The following is a 25647-nucleotide window of genomic DNA, read 5'->3' as shown; positions in this document are numbered from 1 at the left end:
AGGCCACACCAATGCTAAACACAGTGGGATAATCACCTCTTTTGACTGGCTGGTTATGCAGTGTTTAATGCATGTCCTGGTTTCACGTGGGATAGAGTTAATTTTCTTCCTAGTAGCTGGTATAGGGCTGTGTTTTGGATTTAGGATGAGAATAATGCTGATAACACACTGATGTTTTAGTTGTTGCTAAGTAGGGCTTACACTAGTCAAGGACTTTTCAGCTTCCCATGCTCTGCCAGGTGCACAAGAAGCTGGGAGGTGGCACAGCCAGGACAGCTGACCCAGACTGGCCAAAGGGCTATTCAATACCATATGATGTCATGCTCAGTATATAAACTGAGGGAGTTGGCCAGGGGACAGCGATCGCTGCTCAGGGATGAGCTGGGCATCGGTCGGTGGGTGCTGAGCAATTGTATAGTGTATCACTTCCTTTGTATATTATTACTGTATTATTATTATATTATTACTATTATTACTACTACTATTACTACTATTCTATTTTATTTTACTTCAGTTATTGAACTGTTCTTATCTCAACCCACGAGTTTTCTCACTTTTACCCTTCCAATTCTCTCCTCCATCCACCGGGGTAGGGGGGAGCGAGCGAGCAGCTGTGTGGTGCTTAGTTGTTGGCTGGGGTTAAACCACGACAACCCTTTTTGTAATCACCCCTTATTCTATACCGTCTACGTCATGCCCAGGTCTTACACTTTCCAATACATGCCAATTAATCATCACCACTTTTCCAGTCTTTTGAGACAGATAGATATATACACAGATATAATTTCCTTAGTCTATAGGCTATCCCTCTAAAATGTTTGTTGAGTTCATTTAGTTTATGACTTTGGGCTTCAGCTGTCATAACAGTCTTTCAGGGCAGGAGAGATGGTGTGTGGTGTGGGATTGTTGCATGCTGAAGCCAGTTCTGGTTCCATCACTGCTGCACTTTGCTTGGTTTCCTCAAAGTTCATTCATTAATTTGGGTGATTCTTACTGTATACTGTTGATATGGCACACAGTAATCACAGAAGTGATGACATCCAGTATTATATAGCAACTAACATCATACAATTCAGTTCACTGGCTATTTTCACCCAAAATCAAATCCCCTTGAGGTACACATCGGACTTCCCCATCCTCCCGCATCACCCACCAAGTGCACCCAGGTCCTTGAGCAAAAGCAATCCCACGAATGGGTTTACCTCTGCCTGAGGCAGGGGTAACCCAGACTTTCACCATCGTATTTTTTATGTGCATTACAGGGACTTTATCCCCCTCTACATTACGTAAAAGTCTTGACTGGGCAGGGCCAGCTCCATTGGCGAATCCCCTAGTGTTGACTAACCAGGTGGCCTTTGCAAAATGTTTATCTCAATGTCTAAATGTCCCAGCACACATTGCTCTCAGCGTAGTTTTTAACAGTCCATTGTATCGTTCGATTATCCCGGAGGCTGGTGCATGATAGGGGATGTGATATACCCACTCAATCCCATGCTCTTTGGCCCAGGTATCTATGAGGCTGTTTCAGAAATGAGTCCCGTTGTCTGACTCAATTCTTTCTGGGGTGCCATGTCGCCATAGGACTTGCTTTTCAAGGCCCAGGATAGTGTTCCGGGCGGTGGCATGGGTCACGGGATATGTTTCCAGCCATCCGGTGGTTGCTTCCACCACTGTAAGCACATGGCACTTGCCTTGGCGGGTTTGTGGGAGTGTGATATAATCAATCTGCCAGGCCTCCCCATATTTATATTTCAGCCATCGTCCTCCATACCAGAGAGGCTTGAACCGCTTGGCTTGCTTGATTGCAGCGCATGTTTCGCATTCATGGATAACCTGTGCAATAGTGTCCATGGTCAAGTCCACCCCACGATCACAAGCCCATCTAGATGTTGCATCTCTTCCTTGATGGCCTGAGGTGTCATGGGCCCACTGAGCTAGAAATAAGTCACCCTTCTGTTGCCAGTCCAGATCCACCTGAGCCACTTCAATCTTAGCAGCCTGATCCACCTGCTGGTGGTTTTGATGTTCTTCAGTGGCCCGACTTTTGGGTACATGAGCATCTACATGACGTAGTTTTACAACCAGGTTCTCTATCCGGGCAGCAATATCTTGCCACAATGCGGCAGCCCAGATGGGTTTGCCTCTGTGCTGCCAGTTGCTCTGCTTCCATTGCTGTAACCACCCCCACAGGGCATTTGCCACCCTCCATGAGTCAGTATAGAGATAGAGCATTGGCCACTTTTCTCAGTCAGCAATATCTAAAGCCAGCTGGATGGCTTTCACCTCTGCAAACTGACTCGATTCACCTTCTCCTTCAGAAGTTTCTGCCACTTTTCATATAGGACTCCATACAGCAGCCTTCCACCTCCGATGCTTCCCCACAAGACAACAGGACCCATCAGTGAACAGGGCATATTGCTTCTCATTTTCTGGCAGTTTATTATACAGTGGGGCCTCCTCAGCAGGCATCTCCTCCTCCTCTGGCGATATTCCAAAATCTTTGCTTTCTGGCCAGTCCATGATCACTCCCAAGATTCCTGGGCGACTGGGGTTTCCTATTCGAGCCCGGTGTGTGATTACTGCGACCCACTTATTCCATGGAGCATCAGTTGCATGATGTGTACAGGGGATCCTCCCTTTGAACATCCAGCCCAGCACGGGCAGTCGGGGTGCCAGGAGGAGCTGTGCTTCAGTACCAACCACTTCTGAAGCGGCTCAAACCCCTTCATATGCTGCCAATATCTCTTTTTCAGTTGGAGTATAGCCAGCCTCGGATCCTCTGTATCCCCAACTCCAGAACCCTAGGGGTCAACCTCGAATCTCCCCTGGTGCTTTCTGCCAGAGGCTCCAGGTAGGGCCGTTCTCCCTGGCTGCGGTGCAGAGCACATTTTTTATATCTTGTACTGCCCGGACTGGCCCAAGGGCTACTGCATGGACTATCTCCTGTTTAATTTGTTCAAAAGCTTGTCATTGCTCAGGGCCCCATTTGAAATCATTCTTCTTCCGGGCCACTTGATAGAGAGGGCTTACGATCAGACTGTAATTTGGAATATGCATTCTTCAAAACCCACAATGCCTAAGAAAGCTCATGTTCCCTTTTTGCTGGTTGGTGGAGACATGGCTGTTATTTTGTTGATTATATCCATTGGGATCTGACGACGTCCATTTTGCCCTTTCATTGTCCCAAAAGTGGGGTCGTTCACCTGGTGTGCATCATCCTGTAGATCTGGTCTACTGGAATATACTTGTTCCATAGTGGTTAGACAATCATGTTGTAGTTCATCAGACTCAGAGATTGGGGAGTAGAGTGGCAGAATTCAAGGTGGAGGTCAGAGAAAGCGTGACATCATCTTGTTCTAGTAACGCAGCTTGATATTTTGCTAACCTGTTTGGGGAAATCCAGTGATATCCCTTATTTTCAAGGAGAGACGATACAGCATGGGGTACAAACACAGTAATCGGTTGACCCAGTGTCAGTTTTCGAGATTCTTCAATTAAGATTACAGTCACCGCCACTGCCCTCAAGCAGGTGGGCCAACCTTTACTGACTTCATCCAGTTGTTTGGAAAAGTATCCCACTGGTCTCTTCCAGCTCCCCAGTTTTTGTGTCAGCACTCCCAATACTACTTGTTGCCTTTCGTGTACATATAATTGAAAGGGTTTCCTCAAATTCGGGAGCCCCAAGGCAGGGGCTTCCATCAGTTTTCTCTAAATTTCATCAAAGCTTCTATGGCATTCTGATGTCCATTCTAAAATCCCCTCAGTTCCTTTGGTGGCAGCATATAATGGTTTGGCAATCAGTCTAAAATTAGGGATCCATAGCCAACACCACCCGGCCATCCCTAAAAATCCCCTTAATTGTTTCTTTGAAGTAGGTACAGCAATTCTACAAATGGTCTCTTTTCTTTCAGCACTTAATTCTCTTTGTCCTTTTGTAACTTCAAATCCCATATATTGGACCCTCTCTTTTCCTATCTGGGCCTTCTTTTTAGAAACTTGGTAGCCTGCTAGACCCAGGAAATTAAGTAAGCTAATTGTGGCTTCCAAACACTCTTTGTAGGTATCAGAACCAATCAATAAGTCATCTACATACTGTAACAGAGTTATGGTATCATATTCACTGTGCCATTGTTCTAGTTCTTTTGCCAATGCATTACCAAACAACGTGGGGCTGTTTTTAAATCCTTGGGGAAGGATGGTCCAACAGAGCTGCATCTTCCGCCCTGTAGTCGGGTTTTCCCATTCGAAGGCAAAAATAGTCTGACTCTGTTTGTCCACAGGTATACAAAAGAAAGCATCCTTCAAATCCAACACTCTAAAATAAGTATTGCTGTCAGGAATTGAGGCAAGGAGGGTATATGGATTTGGAACCATGGGGTGCACGTTTACAGTCCTCACATTTACTTCTCGTAAATCCTGTACCAATCTATATTCCTGAGAATGAGGCTTCTTTACAGGCAAAACTGGAGTATTAAATTCCGACTGACATTCCCTTAATTGTCCATGCTCTAAAGAAGAATTTATCACTGGTTCTAATCCCTTCTGGGCCTCCAATTTAATAGGGTACTGTTTCTTTTTTACCAGCTGGGCTCCTGGTTTTAGCTTGATCTTTACCGGAGTCACATACTTGGCTTGTCCCAGTGTTCCCAATGACCATACTATGGGTACTACCGCTTCTAATACCTTGTTTGGAATGTCTCCTCCTTCCTCAGGATTCTTCTCAGTTAGCAAACATATCTGAGCTTTCCATGCATTCTCTGGGGGAATATGTAGCTGGACAGAATCTTCAGAAAAAGTTAATTGTGCATTCAATTTACAGAGTAAATCCCATCCAAGTAATGGTAACGGACATTCTGGCATATAAAGGAATTCATGTGTTAATTTAGTATCCCCAATCGAGAGCTCCATAGGCTGTAAAAATGGCCTCAAAATTCTTTTCCCTGTAGCACCAACAACACTTACCTTAGTCTTGCTTAAAGGTCCCTTACAACTAGTTACTACAGAATAAGTGGCCCCACTATCAATCAGAAAATCAATTGTTTCATTCCCCAGCTTAACTGGAACCAGAGGATCAGCCGGGGAAGCTTTAATAGATTCCTCCAGTCCCCTTCAGTCCAATCCAATCTCTGCCATTGCCCCAGCAGTTTCCCCTGCTTCTTTCTCTCGGTTCAAAAGACGTGGACATTCTCTCTTACAGTGACCTTCCTGTTTACAGTAGGCATACTGATTCGCTTTTAGGGGGGTTTCACAGTGGCCTCCACTGCTACCTCCATGACCCTTACCTCTACCTCTAAATCCTCCTTGTACACCACTTCTTCCCTCTGTCAGGGCGGCCAGCAAAGAAGCCTGCAATTTTGCTCGTCCTCGCTTCTCTTTTTCCTCTACCTCTTCTCTATTATTATATACTTTGGATGCAATTGTTACTAATTGTGAAATAGTCATTCCATCCGCACCCTCAGTTTTCTGCAACTTCCTTCTAATATTCGATGCCGATTGACCAATGAACAACATATTAAACAATTTCATATTGCTAGCATCATCCGGATCCAAGTCTGTCCATCTTTGAGCTACTTCACACAACCTTTCATAAAAAGCAGACGGAGTTTCTTTGTCTCCTTGTCTTATTTCATACAACTTAGACAAATTTTTGGGCTTTTCTACCCCATTTTGGATTCCATATAGAATCAATTTTTGATACTCTTTCACACTCTCTAATCCTTTGCTTGTATTAAGGTCCCACCTTAATCTTCCCCTGGGAGGTATGTGTCAGCATTAGGTACTCCTCCTTGCTGTTGGGCAAGTCCTTCTCGAGCCTTTTCTAGGACTGCTTTCCTTTCTTCACGGGTAAACAAATATTCCAAAAGGGCTTTTATATCTCCCCAATTAGGATTGTGAGTCACCATTACAGTCTTAATAGTACTATACATCCCCTCAGGATTATTCCGGCAAGACCTGACTGCCTGTTTCCAATTTAATAAATCGGAAGTAGTAAATGGTACATGTACATACACCAGCAGTCCTTCAGGTCCTACAGCCTGCCTAAGAGTAGCTTGGATTATAGGTCTCTGTCCCCTAGTTCTCCCTGCTACAGGGCTAGCAGATTCAGTTTCCTCCTCATTCAATTCTGATTGTTTCGGAGGAGCTACCAATAGCTGAGTATATTCATCTATGTCTTCTGACCCATTTTTTTTCCATCTTACAATTAGTAAAGCACAGACCCTCTTTTTCTTTTTTTCCCTTCTTTTCAGTTAAAGAGCACACTCCATTCTGATATTTCGATTCCACCAGACCACATGGCTTCCTAACATCTCAATAATTTCTTAAAGCAAAGAACAAATCAACATATGGTATTTCATCCCATTTCTCATTTCTCTGACAAAATAACATTAATTGTAATATAGCATTATATTTTAAAGACCCATCTTCGGGCCATATTTCACCATCATCCAACTGATATTGTGGCCACCATTGATTACAATACCGTTTTAATTTATTCATGGCCATGGGATCCCCTCCAAATTTACTCCAATTATTTAGGATTCATCCTAAGGGAGTGCAAAGAGGAGGAGCCTCCTTGGAAGCAGCGGAACCCATTTCGGTAGTGAAAAGCTTAAATCAATGTTTCATACACACAAAATTCCAATTACAAAATGAGAAATTTTCTTTCAATGTTACAATTAGAATGTGTAGAAACCAATGCTGCTGCTGCTGCATGTCTTTACCGATGTGTCTTATGCAGAGCACAGAAAAACCAACTCCAGCTGCCTCTTTAAGAGGTTTGCCCCTTTCCCCCTTTTCCCCTTTAAAATATCTCTTTCAAATAGTGTTGCACAGTTGGGTCGCTTACTGCCCAACTGCAGGAGAGGAGCCGACGGAGTCCCCAACCAACAGGTCGGTGTGCGCTGGAGTCCAGTTGGACTGCTTCTCCCCGTCGGGTATGGCAAGACAATCCAGGCAAGGCTGTCAGCGCAGTCCCATCTGGGGTGCCAAAAACTGTTGTCCCAAAAGCAGGGTCGCTCGCCCAGTATGTAGACGCCAATTAACACACAGAGCAGAGGTATTTTATTTCATTTCTGCACAGAGATGAGTGCTAGGTGGTAAATCCACAAAACTAGCACACCTTTGTACATAACTACAGCATATTTATCTTACTACATGATTAGTATAATCCTGCCTAATTTTACACTTATTGGTTAGTGATTAACATTTCATACACTATTGGTTTACTATATTAAAATTAGCCTTGCTTGCTATGCAAATTAGTATGCATGCTCCTTTCAGGTGGGGGTGGCAAGTCTTTTCAGTCCTGAATTGAGTCGGTGGTTGCAATCTCCCCTCGCCACATTTACTTTTCACACAGTTACTGCAGTTTTATCAGACTTCATGTTTTTCTGGCCACCATCCAGTCTTTGGTGCCAAGATGTTCCCTTTTATCAGTCCAGCAGCTCTTCTTCAAGGGTATAGCCGTTAGTTTTCCACGGTTTGTTAATTAAACACATACTCTCTTATCTTTTAGCTCCCTCATAGAATCATAGAACGTCCTGAGTTGGAAGGGACCCACAAGGATCATCGTGTCCAACTCCTGTCCCTGCATAGGACAACCCCAGAAATCACAACATATGCCTGAGGGCGTTGTCCAATTGCTTCTTGAATGTTGCCAGGCTTGGCGCCATGACTACCTCCCTGGGGAGCTTGTTCCAATGCTGCACCACCCTCTGGGTGAAGAACCTTTTCCTAATGTCCAACCTAAACCTCCCCTGGCATATCTTCCTGTTATTCCCTCGGGTCCTATCATTGGTCGCCAGGGAGAAGAGATCAGCACCTGCCCCTCCTTCTTCCCTCGTGAGGAAGCTGTAGACTGCGATGAGGTCTCCCCTCAGTCTCCTCTTCTCCAGGCTGAACAGACCAAGTGACTTCAGCCGCTCCTCGTACAGCTTCCCCTCTAAACCCTTCACCATCTTCGTGGCTCTTCTCTGGACACTCTCTAGTAGCTTCGTATCCTTTTTGTACTGTGGCGCCCAAAACTGCACACAGTACTCAAGAAGAGGCCGCACCAATGCAGAGTAGAGCGGGACAATCACCTCCCTCGATCAGCTAGCAACACAGTGCTTGATGCACCCCAGGACACGGTTGGCCCTCCTGGCTGCCAGGGCACACTGTTGGCTCATGTTCAGCTTGCTGTCGACCAGAACCCCCAGATCCCTCTCCGCGGGGCTGCTCTCCAGCCTCTCATTCCCCAGTCTGTATGTACATCCGGGATTGCCATGTCCCAGGTGCAAAATCTGGCACTCGCCCTTGTTAAACTTCATACGGTTGGTGATCGCCCAGCTCTCTAATTTGTCCAGATCTCTCTGCAGGGCCTCTCTGCCCTCGAGAGTGTCAACGGCTCCTCCCAGTTTTGTGTCATCAGCAAACTTAGATAGCAAACCTTCAAGTCCTGCATCCAAGTCATTTATGAAGATATTGAAGAGCACTGGCCCCAAGATGGATCCCTGCGGAACCCTGCTAGTGACTAGTTGCCAGCCCGATGTACCCCTATTTAATATAACCCTTTGAGCCCGACTCGTCAGCCAATTGCTCACCCATTGCATTCTGTGTTCATCCAGCTGTATGCTGGACATTTTGTCCAGGAGGATACTGTGAGAGACAGTATCGAAGGCTTTACTGAAGTCCAAAAAGATTACATCGACTGGCTTCCCTTGGTCAACTAGGTGGGTAACCTTGTCGTAGAAATCAAGTTGGTCAAGCAGGACTTTCCCCTCGTGAATCCATGCTGGCTGGGACCAATGACTGCGTTGTCTTTCAGGTGTTTTTCAATAACTCCCAGAATAATCTTCTCCATGATTTTGCCAGGCGCAGAGGTGAGACTGACAGGCCTGTAGTTACCAGGGTCATCCCTGTTGCCCTTCTTGAAGATTGGGACAACGTTTGCCAGCTTCCAGTCAGCTGGGACCTCCCCAGATTCCCAAGAGCATTGAAAATCATTGAGAGAGGTCTCGCTATGACATCAGCCAGCTCTTTCAGTACCCTGGGATGAATCCCATTGGGCTCCATTGACTTATAGGGATCCAGCTGGAGCAGCAAATCCCGCACAAGTTCGGGGTTGGTTGGGAGTTTGTTGTTCTCGCAGTCATGGTTCTCTAGCCCAGGGCTCTGGGGGTCCCGGAGCCCATCCTCAGTGTTGAAGACCGAGGCGAAGAAAGCATTAAATGTCTCTGCTTTGTCTATATCCCTGTTTGTGAGGTGACCATGCTCGTCAAGTAATGGGCCATTGTTATTTCTTGCCTGCCTGTTGCTATTTACATATTTATAAAAGCCCTTTTTGTTGTCCTTCACAGTACTGGCCAGCTTCAGCTCCAGTTGAGTTTTGGCCGCGCGTATTTCCTCTGTACAGTGGCAAACAGCCGCTCTGTAGTCCTCCCATGTCGCCTGACCTTGCTTCCACTGGCCATACATTTTCTTTTTTCGCCTTCGTTCTAGAAGAAGATCCCTACTCAGCCAAGCCGGCCTTCTACCTCGCCTGCTTGACTTCCGACATTTTGGAATTGCCTGCTCCTGTGCTCTCAGGAGGTGGTACTTAAAAAGTGACCAGCACTGATGGACCCCAGCACCTTCAAAAGCTTTTTCCCAGGGGACCTTACTAAGTAGTTCCCTGAGCAGCCTGAAGTCAGCTCTCCTCGTATCCAGAGCTGAGGTCTTGCTGGCAGTTCTCCTCCTGTTACCATAGATTTTAAACTTCACTGCTTCATGGTCGCTGTGGCCAAGGCAGCCACCAATCGCCACTTCACCCACAAGACCCTCTCTCTTAGTAAGCAGCAAGTCGAGGAAGGCAGCTTTCCTGGTCGGTTCTCTTAGCACTTGTACCAAGAAGGTATCATCCAGATGCTTTAAGAGTCTTCTGGACCTGCTTGTACCAGCTGTGTGGTATTCCCAGTTGACATCTGGCAAGTCAAAGTCCCCCATAAGGACAAGGGCAGATGACTTGGAAGCATCCCTTAGTTCCTTAAAGAATAACTCATCCGTGTCATCATCCTGGCTGGGTGGCCTATAGTAGACTCCCACAACGACATCCGCTTTCTTTGTCTGTCCCTTAATCCTTACCCAGAGGCTCTCAACTGTGCCATCACCAACTGCTACCTCCATGCATTCCAGCCCCTCCACTACATACAATGCCACCCCGCTGCCTCGCCTGCCCTGCCTATCCCTCCTGAAGAGCCTGTAACCATCCATCATGGCACACCAGTCACAGGACTCATCCCACCAGGTTTCACTTAGGCCTATGACATCGTATCTCTGGGACTGGGCCAAGGCATCTAGCTCCTCTTGCTTGTTCCTCAGGCTGCGTGCATTTGTGTAAAAAAACACTTCAAGTGCGGTTCATTGTGCTTGTTGCCTCGTGGAGCAGTCTGAGGAATCTCACTAGCACACAGCTCCTCGAACTTTGGCATGCCATCCCATTGCTCGTCACTGACTAGCCAGGTATTGTCCCCTTTCCCCCTTCCAATCTAGTTTAAAGCTCTATCAATCAGCCCTGCTAGCTCCTGGGCAAAAACCCTTTTCCCCTTCTGAGAAAGGTGCATCCCATGGGATGTCATTAGGCCTGGGGATGAATAGACCATCCCATGATCGAAAAACCCAAATTTCCACCAATGACAGCAGCCTCGGAGCCACGTGTTGATCATCTGGGTCTGCCCGTTCCATTCAATGTTCTTCCCTGCTACCGGAAGGATCGAAGAAAACACCACCTGAACACCTGATCCTTCTACTAACCGCCCCAAGGCTCTGAAATCCCTTTTAATTGACTTAGGATTTTTCTTTGTTATCTCTTCACTGCCAATATGGAGAACTAATAGCGGGTAGTAGTCTGAGGACCTTACCAGACTGGGGAGTTTTCTAGTGATGTCTCTTATCCTTGCCCCTGGGAGGCAGCAGACTTCCCTGTGGGTTGGGTCCGGTCGGCATATGGGACCCTCCGTTCCCCTCAGAAGGGAGTCACCTATGACAACTACCCTTCTTTTTTTCTTGACGTGGGTGGTTGTGATGCAGGGGGGAGGCTGCCTAGACGACCCCTCCATCCCAGAAGGACCTGCATCCACATCATCACTTGTCTGCCCATCCAATTCCAGGGCCTCATACCTGTTGTGTACAGGCACCTGGGAAGGTGAGGCAGGCTGAGAGCGGATTCGCCTGCCGCCCCAAGCAGTAACCTGCTTCCCTTCCTGCCCGTCTCCTGGGTCTCCTCCTTCTGCCTGGTGGTGAGAGGTTAGGGGGTCCTTTGCCTCTTGTGCTGCAGCTGGCTGGTGCATCTATCTCAGGGATGGTAGACTATGATTCCACCAGTTAATCTCCTTCTCTGACTCCCTGATACTCCTCAGCCTGGACACCTCCTCTCGAAACTCCATCACCAGGCTGAGCAGCTCCTTTACTTGGGCACATCTCCCACAGGTGAGCTCACTGCTGCTGTCACATACTGACCTGAAACTCAGGCACTCCCTGCAACCCAGGACCTGGACGGCTGCATGTTTCCTCGAAGGCTCTGTTTGGGTGGCTGCATCAGTTCTTGCAGCTGGAGGGGCTGTGAGGGACCCTGAGAGCACAGCTTTTTGCAGGGTGGATACCATGGCTCCTGCTGTTCTTAGCTCCTTATAAGTGGGTTGCAGCCTCTGTTTGAAGTGGCAGGGCCCTCCCTGCTCGAACTGACGCACAAACTGCCGTGCCGCGCCACGCCCTGCCTAACGCGCCACGCCCTGTTTGCCTGTCTGTCCTGGTCGCTGGGGCTCCCTAGGGGCCCTTTAACTATCCCGTGGTTGCTCCTGGCAACGCCTCTGCCACATCACCTCTGCTCGCAAGAGTGTCCGCAGGTTTCCCTGGCTCCGGGAATCCCCCTTTCCTCCTCAACACGCGCTCAGCCGCGGAACTTACCGTTGCCGCCACTGTGCTCCTCGCCTCCTAAATTCCTTTCCCAGAGCACAGGTGGTTCCAAGTTTTGCTCAGTGGAAAACTTTCACTTTCTGCAGGATATCAACTTTATTCCTAAAAACTGGATCTCCTGTGCAGGTCCCTTGACCTTACTTGGTTTTATGGCAAAGCTGGCCTCCAGAAGGATTTGGACTGATTTCTTCCCTTTCTCAAAAACTGCTGCTTCTGTGTTGCCCCATATGATGATGTCATCAATGCCTTGCAGGTGTTCCGGAGCCCCACCCTGTTCCAGTGCAGTCTGGATCAGTCCATGGCAAATGGTGGGGCTGTGTTTCCACCCCTGGGGCAGTCGATTCCAGGTGTACTGGATGCCCCTCCAAGTGAAAGCAAACTGTGGCCTGCACTCTGCCACCAAAGGGATTCAGAAAAATGCATTAGCGATGTCAATTGTGGCATACCACTTGGCTGCCTTTGACTCCAATTCGTATTGAAGTTTTAGCATGTCCGGCACGGCAGCACTCAGTGGCGGTGTGACTTCATTCAGTCCCCGATAGTCTACTGTTAGTCTCCACTCTCCATTAGACTTTTGCATATGGGCCATATGGGACTGTTAAAAGGTGAGCGAGTCTTGCTGATCACTCCTTGGCTCTCCAGTCGACGAATCAGCTTATGGATGGGAATCAGGGAGTCTCTGTTGGTGCGATATTGCCGCCGGTGCACCGCTGTGGTAGTGCTTGGCACCTGTTGTTCTTTGACCCTCAGCAACCCCACCACAGAAGGGTCCTTCGAGAGACCAGGCAGGGTAGACAGCTGTTTAATTTCCTCCGTCTCCAAGGCAGCTATACCAAAAGCCCACCGGTACCCTTTTGGGTCCTTGAAATACCCTCTCCTGAGGTAGTCTATGCCAAGGATGCACGGGGCCTCTGGGCCAGTCACAATGGGGTGCTTCTGCCACTCCTTCCCAGTTAAGCTCACTTCGGCCTCCAATACAGTCAGCTGTTGGGATCCCCCTGTCACTCCAGAGATACATATGGGTTCTGCCCCTTCATAGCTTGATGGCATTAGGGTACACTGTGCACCGGTGTCTACTAAAGCCTTGTACTCCTGTGGGTCTGATGTGCCAGGCCATCGAATCCACACAGTCCAGTACACCCAGTTGTCCCTTTCCTCCACCTGGCTGGAGGCAGGGGCCCTCTAGTCCCGGTCATAGCATTCGTTACTCCCTTCTTGTAAATGCGAATCAAAAATCCCTTTATTGAGATCGGAAGCAAAATCAGCCCTTCTACTCTGTCTGGGAAACTGCTCACTGGAAACCGGAGCAGCAGTTTTCCTGGAAGAACCCCCTTTTGTAGCTGTTTTTCTTTGCAACTCACGTACCCGTGCCTCTAGAGTCAAGGTAGATTTTCCATCCCACTTCCCCATGTCCTCTCCATGGTCACGCAGATAAAAGCACAAGGTGGCCCGTGGTGTGTATCCACTATATTTTCTCTCTTGAGCAGAGGGACGCTTACTCCTAATGGCTGAGATACTGGTCCATACAGGTGAGGAGTAGAACATGTCCTCTTTGAATCGCTGGAACTCCCGGGATAATTTCTCAGCTATCACGTCAGGCAGTTTCTCCACAGCCAAGATGCAGGCCCATAGGGAGGAAGAGAGACTTTCTTCGTATTGTCAGAGTTGGCCAGCCAATTCATCCACCGTTGGTCCCTCTTCATCTTTCCAGGTCGTTACTGCCAATGAGTTTGCGTGTGATGATGGTGCGCTCCGTACAAACTTCCGCCACATGGGTCGTGTGCACTGGACTTCATCTGGATCTTTGGATACCTGCTCGTTGTCCAGGTCATTATAAATCACCTCCAGCATGGCTAATTCCCCCAGGTACTGGATACCTCTCTCCATGGTGGTCCACTTGCCTGGGTGACATATAACATCTTCCTTGAAGGGATACCTTTCCTTCACACCTGACAGGAGTCGCCTCCAGAGGCTGAGGGCTTGTGCCCCTTTTCCAATTGCTTTGTCAATGCCTCCTTCCCTAGAAAGGGATCCCAGTTGCTTGGCTTCCCTACCCTCTAATTCCAGGCTACTGGCCCCATCATCCCAGCATCGGAGCAGCCAGGTGATGATGTGCTCACCTGGACAATGACTAAAATCTTTTCACATATCTCGCAGCTCACTCAGGGACAGAGATCGGGTTCTTTACTATCTATCTCATCTGTGGGTTCTGCCTCTTCCTCCTCCTCTTCTCTTGATGGCCCTGGTTCATCAGCAGCCCTTACTAAATGAGTTGATTTTCTTGTGTATTTTTTCTTCTGTATAGGGGTGACTGATACAGGCACGGGTTGGTTCTCTGGCGTAGCCACAGCACCTGTCGCAGGGGCTGGTGTAGCCACAGCGCCTGTTGCCGGGACTGGTGTAGCCACAGCGCCTGTCACCGGGGCTGGCATAGCCACAATGCCTGTTGCCGGAACTGGCATAGCTACAGAGCCTGTCGCCGGGACTCGCATAGCCACAGCACCTCTGTCGCCGGGGCTGGCGTAGCCGCAGCGCCTGTCGTTTTGTCGTCAGATCCAGAGACCTTCTCTTCCCCTTGAGGGTTCTGAATAGTGTTGAACAGGGCTCGGTAGGCATGGGCCAGGCCCCAGCACATTGCAGCGATTTGTGTCTCCCTAGAATTGCCAGGGTGACAGCATACTTTTTCCAAATGTTCTACTAATTTTTCAGGATTCTGCACTTGTTCAGGGGTGAAGTTCCAAAACATTGGAGGGGCCCACCGTCCTAGGCATTTGCCCATGCTCTCCCACACACCCTGCCACTCATAACTATCCAGCCTTGGGGCAGATCTCTGGATGATATTCTTGAAATGCTTATTAACTCTAGACAAAACCGAAACAATATTCCCAAGAACTACCAATAGATATATCTTAACTACCTAAGGATGTTCAAGATATACTGAAAAGTTGTTGCAATGAAGGAGGAAACATCATAGAAGAAGGCAGCGAAGGTGCCATTCTGTATTTCCTCCATAAAAAACCTCTCAGAGGAAGAGACATAATTGCTAATTGTCTCCATGAGGTGGTACCTGAAGTACAGTAATGGCTTCGCTACAGAACCCAAATACCAGATAGCACTCAAGGTCAGTGTTTTAATAACAAATCTCCCAGGCAAAACATCACTAATCACCGCAGAGCACAGCAAACTGCAAAAACAAGAGCATGGTGCAGATCAGGTAGACTAATACCGAGAACAGATGAATCAATATTATGACTGGCAACTGTTAACAGATACAAATTCCTTAATACGCTCTGGTTAATCTATTATTATGTCAAACCCTTCGAGCCCCACAAATGGGCACCAAAAAGGACTGTCATGTTTTAACCCCAGCCAGCAACTAAGCACCACACAGCTGCTCGCTCACTCCCCCCTGCCCCGGTGGGATGGGGGAGAGAATTGGAAGGGTGAAAGTGAGAAAACTCGTGGATTGAGAGAACAACAGTTTAATAACTGAAGTAAAATAAAGGAGAATAGTAGTAATAGTAGTAGTAGTAGTAATAATAATAATAATAATATAATAATATACAAAGCAAGTGATACACTATAAAATTGCTCACCACCCGCCGACCAACACCCAGGTCATCCCCAAGCAGTGATCACTGCCCCCCAGCCAACTCCCCCCAGCTTATATACTGAGCATGATGTCATATGGTATGGAATAGCCCTTTGGCCAGTCTGGGTCAGCCGTCCTGGCTGTGCCCCCTCCCAGCTTCTTGTGCACCTGGCAGAGCATGGGAAGCAGAAAAGTCCTTGACTAGTGTAAGCCCTACTTAGCAACAACTAAAGCATCAGTGTGTTATCAACATTATTCTCATCCTAAATCCAAAACACAGCACTATACCAGATACTAAGAAGAAAATTAACTCTATCCCAGCTGAAACCAGGACAATGCACCCCAGAATGAGGTTTGCCCTCTTGGCTGCCAGGGCACGAGGAAGACACTACTATCAAACTGGAGATGGAAGAAAAGTAAAACCTCCCTCTCAAAAATAAAAGATATCCCAGCAGAAATTGAATATTATTACACTGGACGCAAAGTTTCAAAACCATCACAAGCCTAGAACAAAATGCCACATTTCATTCTAAATTCGGGATAAACACCATTCTGGTTTTACTTGTGTGGAGACCCAAAAGATTTGTTTAATTTCTGGTTCCATAAAGCATTTGCATTTGACAACATTTTTTTTAACAAACTGTTACAAGCTGACATTTCCAAAGTTACTAAGAGGGTACTGACTCAGCATTATTTCCCAGTCTAAAAACTACAAATGTAAACAATGATTTCAGTTTTTCAGCTACAAATATCAGCATTCATGTACTGTTAAATGATCAAGAAACCAAGAACATTTGGATCCCATTATACTTCATTAATTTCTCTGAAATGTATTGTTTATCTCCAGGATTACTAAAACCTGTTGCTGAATGGAAGTTTCAGTGGACCTCATTGTGAGTTAGAGTGGCAAAATTAGACAGGTTCCTCTTTAAGATCAAGATTATCTGTCATTTGAAACACAGTCTGTAGTATCCTGCTTGTCGTGGTTTAACCCCAGCTAGCAACTAAGCACTACGCAGCCGCTCGCTCACTCCCCCACCGGTGGGATGGGGGAGAGAATCGGAAGGGCAAAAGGGGAAAACTCGTGGGTTGAGATAAGAACAGTTTAATAACTAAAGTAAAATAAAAATAGAACAGTAGTAATAGTAATAATAACAATAATAATAAAAACAAGTAATAATAGTACAATAGTAATACAAATCAAGCGATATACTCTGCAATTGCTCACCACCCGCCGACCGATGCCCAGCACGTCCCCCAAGCAGCAATCATTACCCCCATCCCCCGGCCAACTCCCCCCGCTTATATACTGAGCATGACGTCATACGGTATGGAATAGCCCCTTGGCCAGTCTGGGTCAGCCCCCCTGGCTGTGCCCCCTCCCAGCTTCTTGTGCACCCGGCAGAGCATGGGAAACTGAGAAGTCCTTGACCAGTGTGAGCGCCACTTAGCAACTACTTAGCACTACTTAGCAAGAACAAAACATCAGTGTATCATCGACATTGTTCTCATCCTAAACCCAAAACACAGCCCCATACTGGCTACCAAGAAGAAAATTAACTCTATCCCAGCTGAAACCAGGACACTGCTTTATATAAAGTAGAAAAATTCTTACAGGAAGAACAGTGGTCTGCTTTCCCTGCTCCTAGAATAGGCAAGTTTCTGCAAAACTGATAAAGATTCTTTAGTGTGACTTCCTAGTCTATAAAAACTGTGCCAAGTTACTTTATTCTTTGAAATACTCCTGGTATGAGGCAATAACAAGCTTAATACTCTGCTGTAAAGGCAATGTAACTGACACTGGCTCATCTCCTGTTGGCAATTACATTTAAAAAGAGTTTACACCCACAGAGGTATAGAAGAAAAGACAAGCATTTTATTTTTAAAGGAAGATGTGAATCTAGCTCACACAGTTAGATTGCCAACATTAAGGATCAGTTTCTTAAGTAAAGTGTATATAATGGCTTTCTTATTAGAAGCCGGCCCAAATGAAGGCTTCTCCAAAAATAGTTTCCTCCAGCAATGAAGCCAAACTCTTCCTGACTAGCTTTTGTGAGGGGACATATATCAGAAAGGCAGATTACATAACAAAAAGCTCCTAATATCATTTAGCACAGCAGTGAATCAACAATCCAGAAAGACCAGCATCTCTCTCCATACCATCTTCTGTCCTCAGAATAAGTAGCACTCTTCAGTCAGTTTACTTTTATTTGCTATACACAATGGATCAAACAGTCTCTTAACGGGCAGGAATCCCTTTTAGCCAGCAAATGACCACTTGGATTAACCATAGGCTTCACCACCCACAGAAAACATGAGAATGTTTCAGAAATGCTATGCAGAGAGAGACAAGAGCCCTCTCCTCCAGAGGAAGCCTATTTGCAGCATCTTGACCACTGAAATACTCTTGACAAGGCTCATTTATCACTCTGGGCAGAGAGGGGATGCACCTGGCCCCAGAGCATCCTGAAAAAATATATTTTGTAGTCAGGCTTCTTTACTTATGCTGTGCAGTTACATTGCTAAATGGTCCAGCGGTAATTGTTGCTGCCAGACCCAGTAATCAGTTGGCACTGGCACAAGCATGTGTATTGAGACTGAGGGCAGAGGAGGACAAAAAAGCATAGCCTTCCTCCACCGGACCCCAGCCCTGTCATGAAGATGACAATGTATGCAATCCCTGCGCTGTGCCAGGGCTCCCCTTCTGCTCTTCAACCCTGGATGCCAGGCGGTGCCTGCATTAAGTGAGACATATGCAGCAGGGCAGCTGTGAAGCCCTTCTCTTCGTATGCCCATTTTCTCTGGGCTCTCTGTCTCAGCACAGATACCATGGTTCAGTTGCTCCTAATGGCTAGATATGGACCAGAAGAGTATAGTTGCCCTATACCTGTCAGATGGGCTCAGCAGTAAAGTGGCTATGTGGGTTTGCTACAGACCCTGACACAAAGGTACCAAAAATCTGCCTCCATTTGACCAAACTTGGGTCTTGGGAGCCAAAGACAACTGGATTTCATGCTGTCACTGAAATCGGGAATAAACCTCTTAACACCAATGTAGCATTAAGAAGCAGGCATTCTCTTTATTGCAGCGCTGGATACACAGGGGATAGTTCCACCTAACATGCATGCCGTATGTTGCATCAGTCAAAGCTTATATCCCCCTGTTACATACATATGCATTGGATTTCCTAGAATTACTATACATATTCATTCTATTTCCTGGAACTAATTATAATATTTGCATAGTCTTTACACACGTGGCCTGAGTCTCCGAGGGCTTCCATGGGGGGTCTTCGATGGTCCCTGGTGGTTCCTAGTGGTTACTGAAGAGGTGTCTCTTAGTGTTCTTTTCATGAACTCTGAGTCTTTTCTTCCAGATGTGGTCTTGTCTTCTCAGGTTCCTTGTCTTGGTTTCAATGGGTTTATCTGCACTCCCCCAGGATATGCCAGTCACAGTTGGAAAGTCACAGTCATTGGGTGCATTCTTGTCTGAGGCCCCTGATAATAATGCTAGCAACATCACTTCCTCAACACACCACTGCTTTCAATTGAACACAGTTTTACATCCTTTGCAGAAAGAAGGCTCCAGTGGATTTTACTTCACTTTTCCCTTTTCAGGTTTTTTCCTGCATTTCTGTGCATAAAAGTACATACTGGGCTGACCAGATCTTTGTTATTTTCACTGGAAGAAAGAAGGCAGTGTATGATTTCTTACCAATCGTACATTAGAACTGAAGACAGAATATTCACTTAATACCTCCCTTGCCATCTACTTTGTTCATATACGGACTCCTGCATCATGACAGTCTCAGAGTCAGAATTACTCAGAATAGCATTCTTTCTCTTGACACTCATCATCTTAATTAAGACATAATTCTTGTAAATCTACAAGATGTTCCACTGATTCAAAAGACAGTTTATCCCATTAGCTAATTTACATAAATAATCCTTACTTAAACATCCTTCTATTTGCTTTACTAACTTTTGAGCAAAATACTATGGAATTTATATGTATTCTTTGAAATGTAGTAAAATTTAACACTTTAGCTTAGAGATACTGTACTAATATAATTTCCTTTACTTACATTCTTCATATTTCAGATACTGGAGATTTTCACCTTGCCAAAATCTTTGTTTTGTTTTTACATAGCTTTCTCAATTCAAGTTATCAAATTTGGGCTGAGTTTATCCATAGACAGCTGCTTAGGATACTAACTAGCTTGCTTTTCTATGTTATTTAAAAAAGTTTTTTTTCAGTTCAAATTTTGCTGTACTGTATTTTTAAAAAGCATTGAAAAAAATATTTGTGTTTATAGCCAGTTTTCCAGTTTTCCTTAGTTTTCCAGTCTAAATTAAGAAATCAACTCTTCAGGCAACTCTACCAAAATTAAGGAGAATCAGTTTCTAAAAAACATTAAGACATTGTTTTAAACTGAGATTAATTCTTCTGAAATTTGTAGAGTCACTTTTCAAATCTGAACTAGTATTATTAAAAGCAGAACTTTACATTCAGTGGTCAGCAGTAGCATACATTTTAGCTCTAGCATTCTACAGTCTAATTCTGCTCTCAGTTACACTCAGTTTAGCTAAGTGAAAGGGTTAAAACCCACAAGAGCAAGAAAGATGATGTAAATACCTTAGTTACTCAATTAGATAAGAAGACATCCTCTTGTGATTTAAGGATGTTGTGAATACCTTATTAGACAAGAGGACGGTCTGATGTGATTTAGGGAGTAGCTAGAAGAACAGCTATAAGATAAGGGGGGCTCCGGGATAATCTCGTTACAGACAACTCAGCCTTGGGAGAACAGATGCAGGGAACCATGAAGATAGGAAGTCACAGAAGAATGACAGCAACAGCCTTGAAGGACACCATTTACGTGATCCTAGGACTGAGTTTGCGCAGAAGCAAAGGTCAATCAGCAAACACAGTGAAGAAGACTAGGAGCCTTCATCTGAAGACCCCAAAGACCACCTGAAGACCACCACGGGAGACAACTGCGCATGCGGATCGGACATTTGCATATGTTAATAAGTCCCTGGAAATCTCATGTTTATGTAAACGAATTCCCGGAGACCCTATGAATATGTATGATTGTATAGTATATATTCTCTAAAAGTTCATTAACTCGTTGGAGCACTTATGGTGGAGAATCTCCACTGCTGCCCAGCGCTGCAATAAAGGATACCTGCTTAATAGTAACTTCGTTGCTATTGAGTTTCATTTCAGGGACTCTCTGAATATTCTGTTTCTCCCTCGGGGAGATTCAGACTGTGAGGAGAAGCATTCATGAAATTTTGTATCATAAGAAAAACTGCACTGACATGTTCTATGGCTGAGGTCTCAAGAGATGTTCTTTTTCTTTTCTCACTTACTCCATTATCTTAACCCAGCAGGGAAAAAAATAGAGAAAAAATAATAATAAAAAAATTAAAAAAGAAAGAAAATAAAAAAAGAAAAAGTATTAAGAAGGAAAGAAACAAACATGTTTAAAAACGTGGCCACTTAGTCATTGCATGTAGAGATTGGAAGTTATGACCTAATTTTATCTTTGAAATGTGAAGACAAGATACAAAATTTTATTTTATTTCTCTAAGACAGGTGATATTTTGTGTCAATCGTTATGAATATTTATCCATTATCCTTTCCCACAGCAAATCCTGGATTTATCTCTTTTGATGCAGGAGCATACAAGCTCCTTCACACTTCTTACACCTGCAGTGCTGATGTTTCCCCATTGCCCCAATAAGCAATGCAGAAGTCAGTGGCCAAGAATTTTCAGTCATAATGCAAAAAAAGTATTTTCTTTTCTGTTCCCGGTTCTTCTGCTTAATATTACTCTGTGTTGTGAAAACTCTGTGTTGTGAAATTAAAAGCTAGAAGACACCAACTATGTAACCTTACTGCTGAAACCTGAAGTTACAGAAGGAAAATGCAAATGTTAACCATCAACTTTGTGATCAAAATATTTTTACTATGCCCAAAATAAATACTAATAATTGTGTATTGTACTATCCTCTACTGCATACAAGAATAGGGTCTGATCCTGCAAAGCCCATGGTTTCTTTTTACTCATGAGAGTAAACAAAGGGATTTATCAAATTAAACCACAAATATTGGGAAAGAATATTTCTCTGTAAAAGTGTTTCTATAAATGCCAGCTGAGACATCAGAAAGTGAGCTACTGTCACCTCCTCTGCAAGCAAAACTACTGTTAAATTTTGATTGTGAAACTGGTTTTCCTGTAATAAAATGCTATTTTTTTTCTCAGTTAAAAATTAAGATCCTGATCCTGAAAGGTGAGAAGTTTTCATTCTTATGACTGAACCTTACTACTCATAAACACTTGCAAGACCGTCTTCAGCTTTTAGAAAGGACCAGTTGAGCAAGAACTGAAGACACAGGTACCTTGAACGGTCAAGAACTCTTGCAGTAACTCACTTAAGCACATGATTACCTTTACGTACAAAAGCAGTCATTTTATATGGCTCACTGGAACTGTCTTTTTGTAACTATTACTCACATTCAAAGACATGTATTGTATTCTTTTTAATTATGATATAAATGTAGACAAGTTCCCTTTTTCAGATGTGTTATACTGGAACTAAACACACACAACTGAAAGCAGATTTTGGCACAGTCAGTCTGTTGCACACAACAGATCTCTAGGTACTGATTCAAAAGCTGAAAAAAGCACGACACTACCTAATAGCCTCAGTGGACTCAAATGCTACAGCAAACACAATTTCTTACAATCACGATATTCAAACCAGCAATACCCTCAGACTCATTGCTCACTGCAAAATACTGCATATTAGAAAAGAATTAGGAAGAAAAAAAAGAAGTGTAATTTGCCCCAAAAAATTATGATTGTGATCCCATGACCTCTGACCACAACCTACATTCCAGAAGTGACTTCTCCTGCTTCCAGAGTCCCTGGCATAGCAGATCCAAAAGAAAGGATGGGAAACTAAGGAAGTGACCCTATATAACTTTTCTGTCATCAGTATCTTTAAAGGTGCTATAAACTTATAATTTTACCATCAGTCTTCTAAAATGTTATTTTGTGCTCAACGCAACTTTTAAAAAGACACCTGCTAGTTGTTTTTAAAAAGAAATTTCAGCTTTTGCCTTCTTGAGACTTCAGATTGAATTCTCCTATTATAACCACAACGTGAAAATGAGCAGCACAGTTCACCTTTTGATTTCACAGGATGTTAATATTTAACAGAAACAAAACCAGAAAGAACACTTTAACTGTATTTCTTCTTGAGATTTTGCAGCTATTTCAACTGAATGTGAAAATTGAAGCAATTATTTACTTTTATCTATTTCAGCCATTTTTATCATCTAACTCATTCCAGCCAAACCCTTTAGTCCAAATTATTTTATCCTCACCAAACTATAATCTTTCTCCCCCACAGGAAAGCTGACAGAATATTAAGAACATTCAAACTTCCTTATTTGTGTGTTTATCACTCAATGCTCAACAGAGGGATAAAAAAAACCAAAAGTCACAATTCCTTTAAGTGGGCTGCCTCAAAGTACTCTACGATTTACATCCACCAAGCCTGTAAAAATACGTAGCTTTAGACTGATACTTGATCTGTACAGGACAGCTGTGCCTATGGATTAGGCTGCAGATTCAACCCAAAGGCTCAAGAGATCTAAGCTTCTGTGGATAAAAGGGGTATGAAAGAAGCCCAACAGAAAAGAACATTAACAAAAGTTATGAGCAGATTTTGTTTTAAAACAGAGATACTTTCCAATATATCTAGTAATTTGGCCAAACAAGGAACTCGTTTGCCACTTTTCTCCTGGAGTCAGTGTCAGCTGCAACTAAAAAAAGGATTGCTCATCTTTGTCCAAAATATCACTTTTAAACTAATCTGGCCAACTATAACACAAAGTTTATGCAGTACAGTGTTAAAGAAGGAAATTGAATGTTGGCAGAACAAATGAAATGAACAGTAATGGGTCAAGCATCAGGCCCATAATATCCAACTAATTTCAGCACTTCTAATAATTCTCTACAGTTGTTTTCTTGGAAGAAAAATAAGGAAGTTTGTCAAGAAAGAAGCACATTTTAAAAGATATTTTGTCAGGCATCAAATCTCTGAATTAGTATGCACCATTCAGAAGCCCTACATTAGTTTCATTTTGCATAAACTTTGCTTTGTTTAAAAACCTATTGACATATTAAGACATAATTAAATCTAATTTTTGTATTTGTGTTACATTTAAGTTCCTCAAATATTGGGCTAATGACAGTTATTTTCAAAAACACTGTGTATTGGGTTTGTGTGCTAAGGATTTTGGTAGTGGGGGGGTTACAGGGGTGGCTTCTGTAAGAAGCCAGGTGCCCACCAAGCCGCTCTATCACTCCCCCTCCTCAACTGGACAGGGGAGAGAAAAATATAACAAAAAGCTCGTGGGGTCGAGATAAAGACAGGGAGATCACTCAGCAATTACCGTCATGGGCAAAACAGACTTGACTTGGGGAAATTAATTTAATTTATTACCAATCAAATCAAAGTAGGATAATGAGAAATAAAATCAAATCTTAAAAACACCTTCCCCCCACCCCTCCCTTTCTCCCGGGCTCAACTTCATTCCTGATTTCTCTGCCTCCTCCCCCCCAAGTGGCACAGGGGGATGGGGAATAGGGGTTGCGGTCAGTTCATCACACGTTGTGTCTGCCGCTCCTTCCTCCTCACACTCTTCCCCTGCTCCACCGTGGGGTCCCTCCCATGGGAGACAGTCTTCCATGAACTTCTCCAATGTGGGTCCTTCCCACAGGCTGCAGTTCTTCACAAAATGCTCCAGCATGGGGCCTTTACACATCATTTCCACGCGGTGCAGTCCTTCAGGAACAGACTGCTCCAGCATGGATCTCCCATGGGGTCACAAGCCCTGCCAGCAAACCTGGTCTAGCATGGGCTCCTCTCCCCGTGGGGCCACAGGTCCTGCCAGGAGCCTGCTCCAGCACGGGCTTCCCACGGGGTCACAGCCTCCTTCAGGGCACTTCCACCTGCTCTGGCTTGGGGTCCTCCACAGGGTGCAGGTGGCTATCTGCTCCACCATGGACCTTCATGGGCTGCAGGGGGAAAGCCTGCCTCACAATGGTCTTCACCATGGGCTGCAGGGGAATCTCTGCTCTGGTGCCTGGAACACCTCCCCCCCTCCTTCTTCACTGACCTTGGTGTCTGCAGAGTTGTTCCTCTCATATTCTCACTCCTCTCTCTTCAGGCTGCTGTTTTCGCAGCAGTTTTTACCCTTTCTTAAATATGTTACCACAGAGGCACTACCACCGTCGCTGATTGGCTCAGCTTTGGCCAGCAGCGGGTCCGTCTTGGAGCCAGCTGGCATTGGCTCTATTGGACATGGGGGAAGCTTCTAGCAGCTTCTCACAGAAGCAACCCCTGTAGCCCCCCCGCTACCAAAACCTTGCCACACAAACCACAAAACCTTGCCACACACTGTAATATAGAAGTGCTTCATGCTTGCTCTCAAGATGACTTATTTGCTCACTGTTCATTTACTTTTAGCTTGCTGCTCGCTCCCTGACATGAGTTTCATCAGTTGGACATTTCTCCTTATTACGCTCCCATTTTGCAGCATCACTCACCCTTTCCTTCAACACATTACTAAACATTTCTGATTTCCAGTGACCGAACGGGTGTTGATTATTTTTTTTTTCCCGGTTACCTCACACTCATCACCCCCCAGATAACACCACAAACCCTCACTGCAGCAGGGCCCTCCCGCAGAAGCCAGTAATAACGGCGTTTTCCCGCCTCCCGCTCCCCAGAGCAGGGCCTCTATCAGGGGCAGGGCCGCCTGACCCGACCCAGGTCGGCTCGGCTCGGCCCGGTCCGGCCCATCCCCTCTCCCCACCCCCCCGTGAAGACGGTCGCGCCCGGTGCCATCACCTGCCCCCTCAGCCATGTTTGCGAAGAAGGAGCCGTTGCGGGACAAACAGGCAGTGGGAGTGAAGCCGGCAGCCCCGAGGCTGACGGCTGAGCGCCTCTACTCATCGCTTCCCGCGGACCACTGGGAGAGACGCTCCTTCAACCACCCAGCGGCTCCTGCCTGCGCGGGGGGGGCGCTGTCGCTGGAAGCCG

General features: G+C 45.3%; 1 long non-coding RNA gene across 2 annotated transcripts in view; it reads right to left on the bottom strand.

The window, feature by feature from the left end:
- Positions 1–24804, bottom strand: part of LOC148055444 (uncharacterized) — a 39736-nt gene extending 14932 nt beyond the window's left edge. The window contains exons 1-2 of one of the 2 annotated variants that reach the window (XR_015705354.1): positions 24722–24804; positions 18578–19204 (exon numbers count right to left, since the gene is read on the bottom strand). This is a non-coding gene — a long non-coding RNA (uncharacterized LOC148055444). Of the gene's footprint in view, positions 1–18577; positions 19205–24721 lie in introns of those variants that run through there. The other variant, XR_015705353.1, reaches the window with a different exon arrangement.
- Between the last annotated feature and the right edge of the window lie 843 nt (positions 24805–25647).

This window comes from Nipponia nippon, unplaced genomic scaffold (assembly GCF_047370975.1).
Source record: "Nipponia nippon isolate SJK-2023a ecotype South Korea unplaced genomic scaffold, ASM4737097v1 scaffold_22, whole genome shotgun sequence".
NCBI lineage: Eukaryota > Metazoa > Chordata > Aves > Pelecaniformes > Threskiornithidae > Nipponia > Nipponia nippon.
This window is presented reverse-complemented; position numbering and strand designations above follow the sequence as displayed.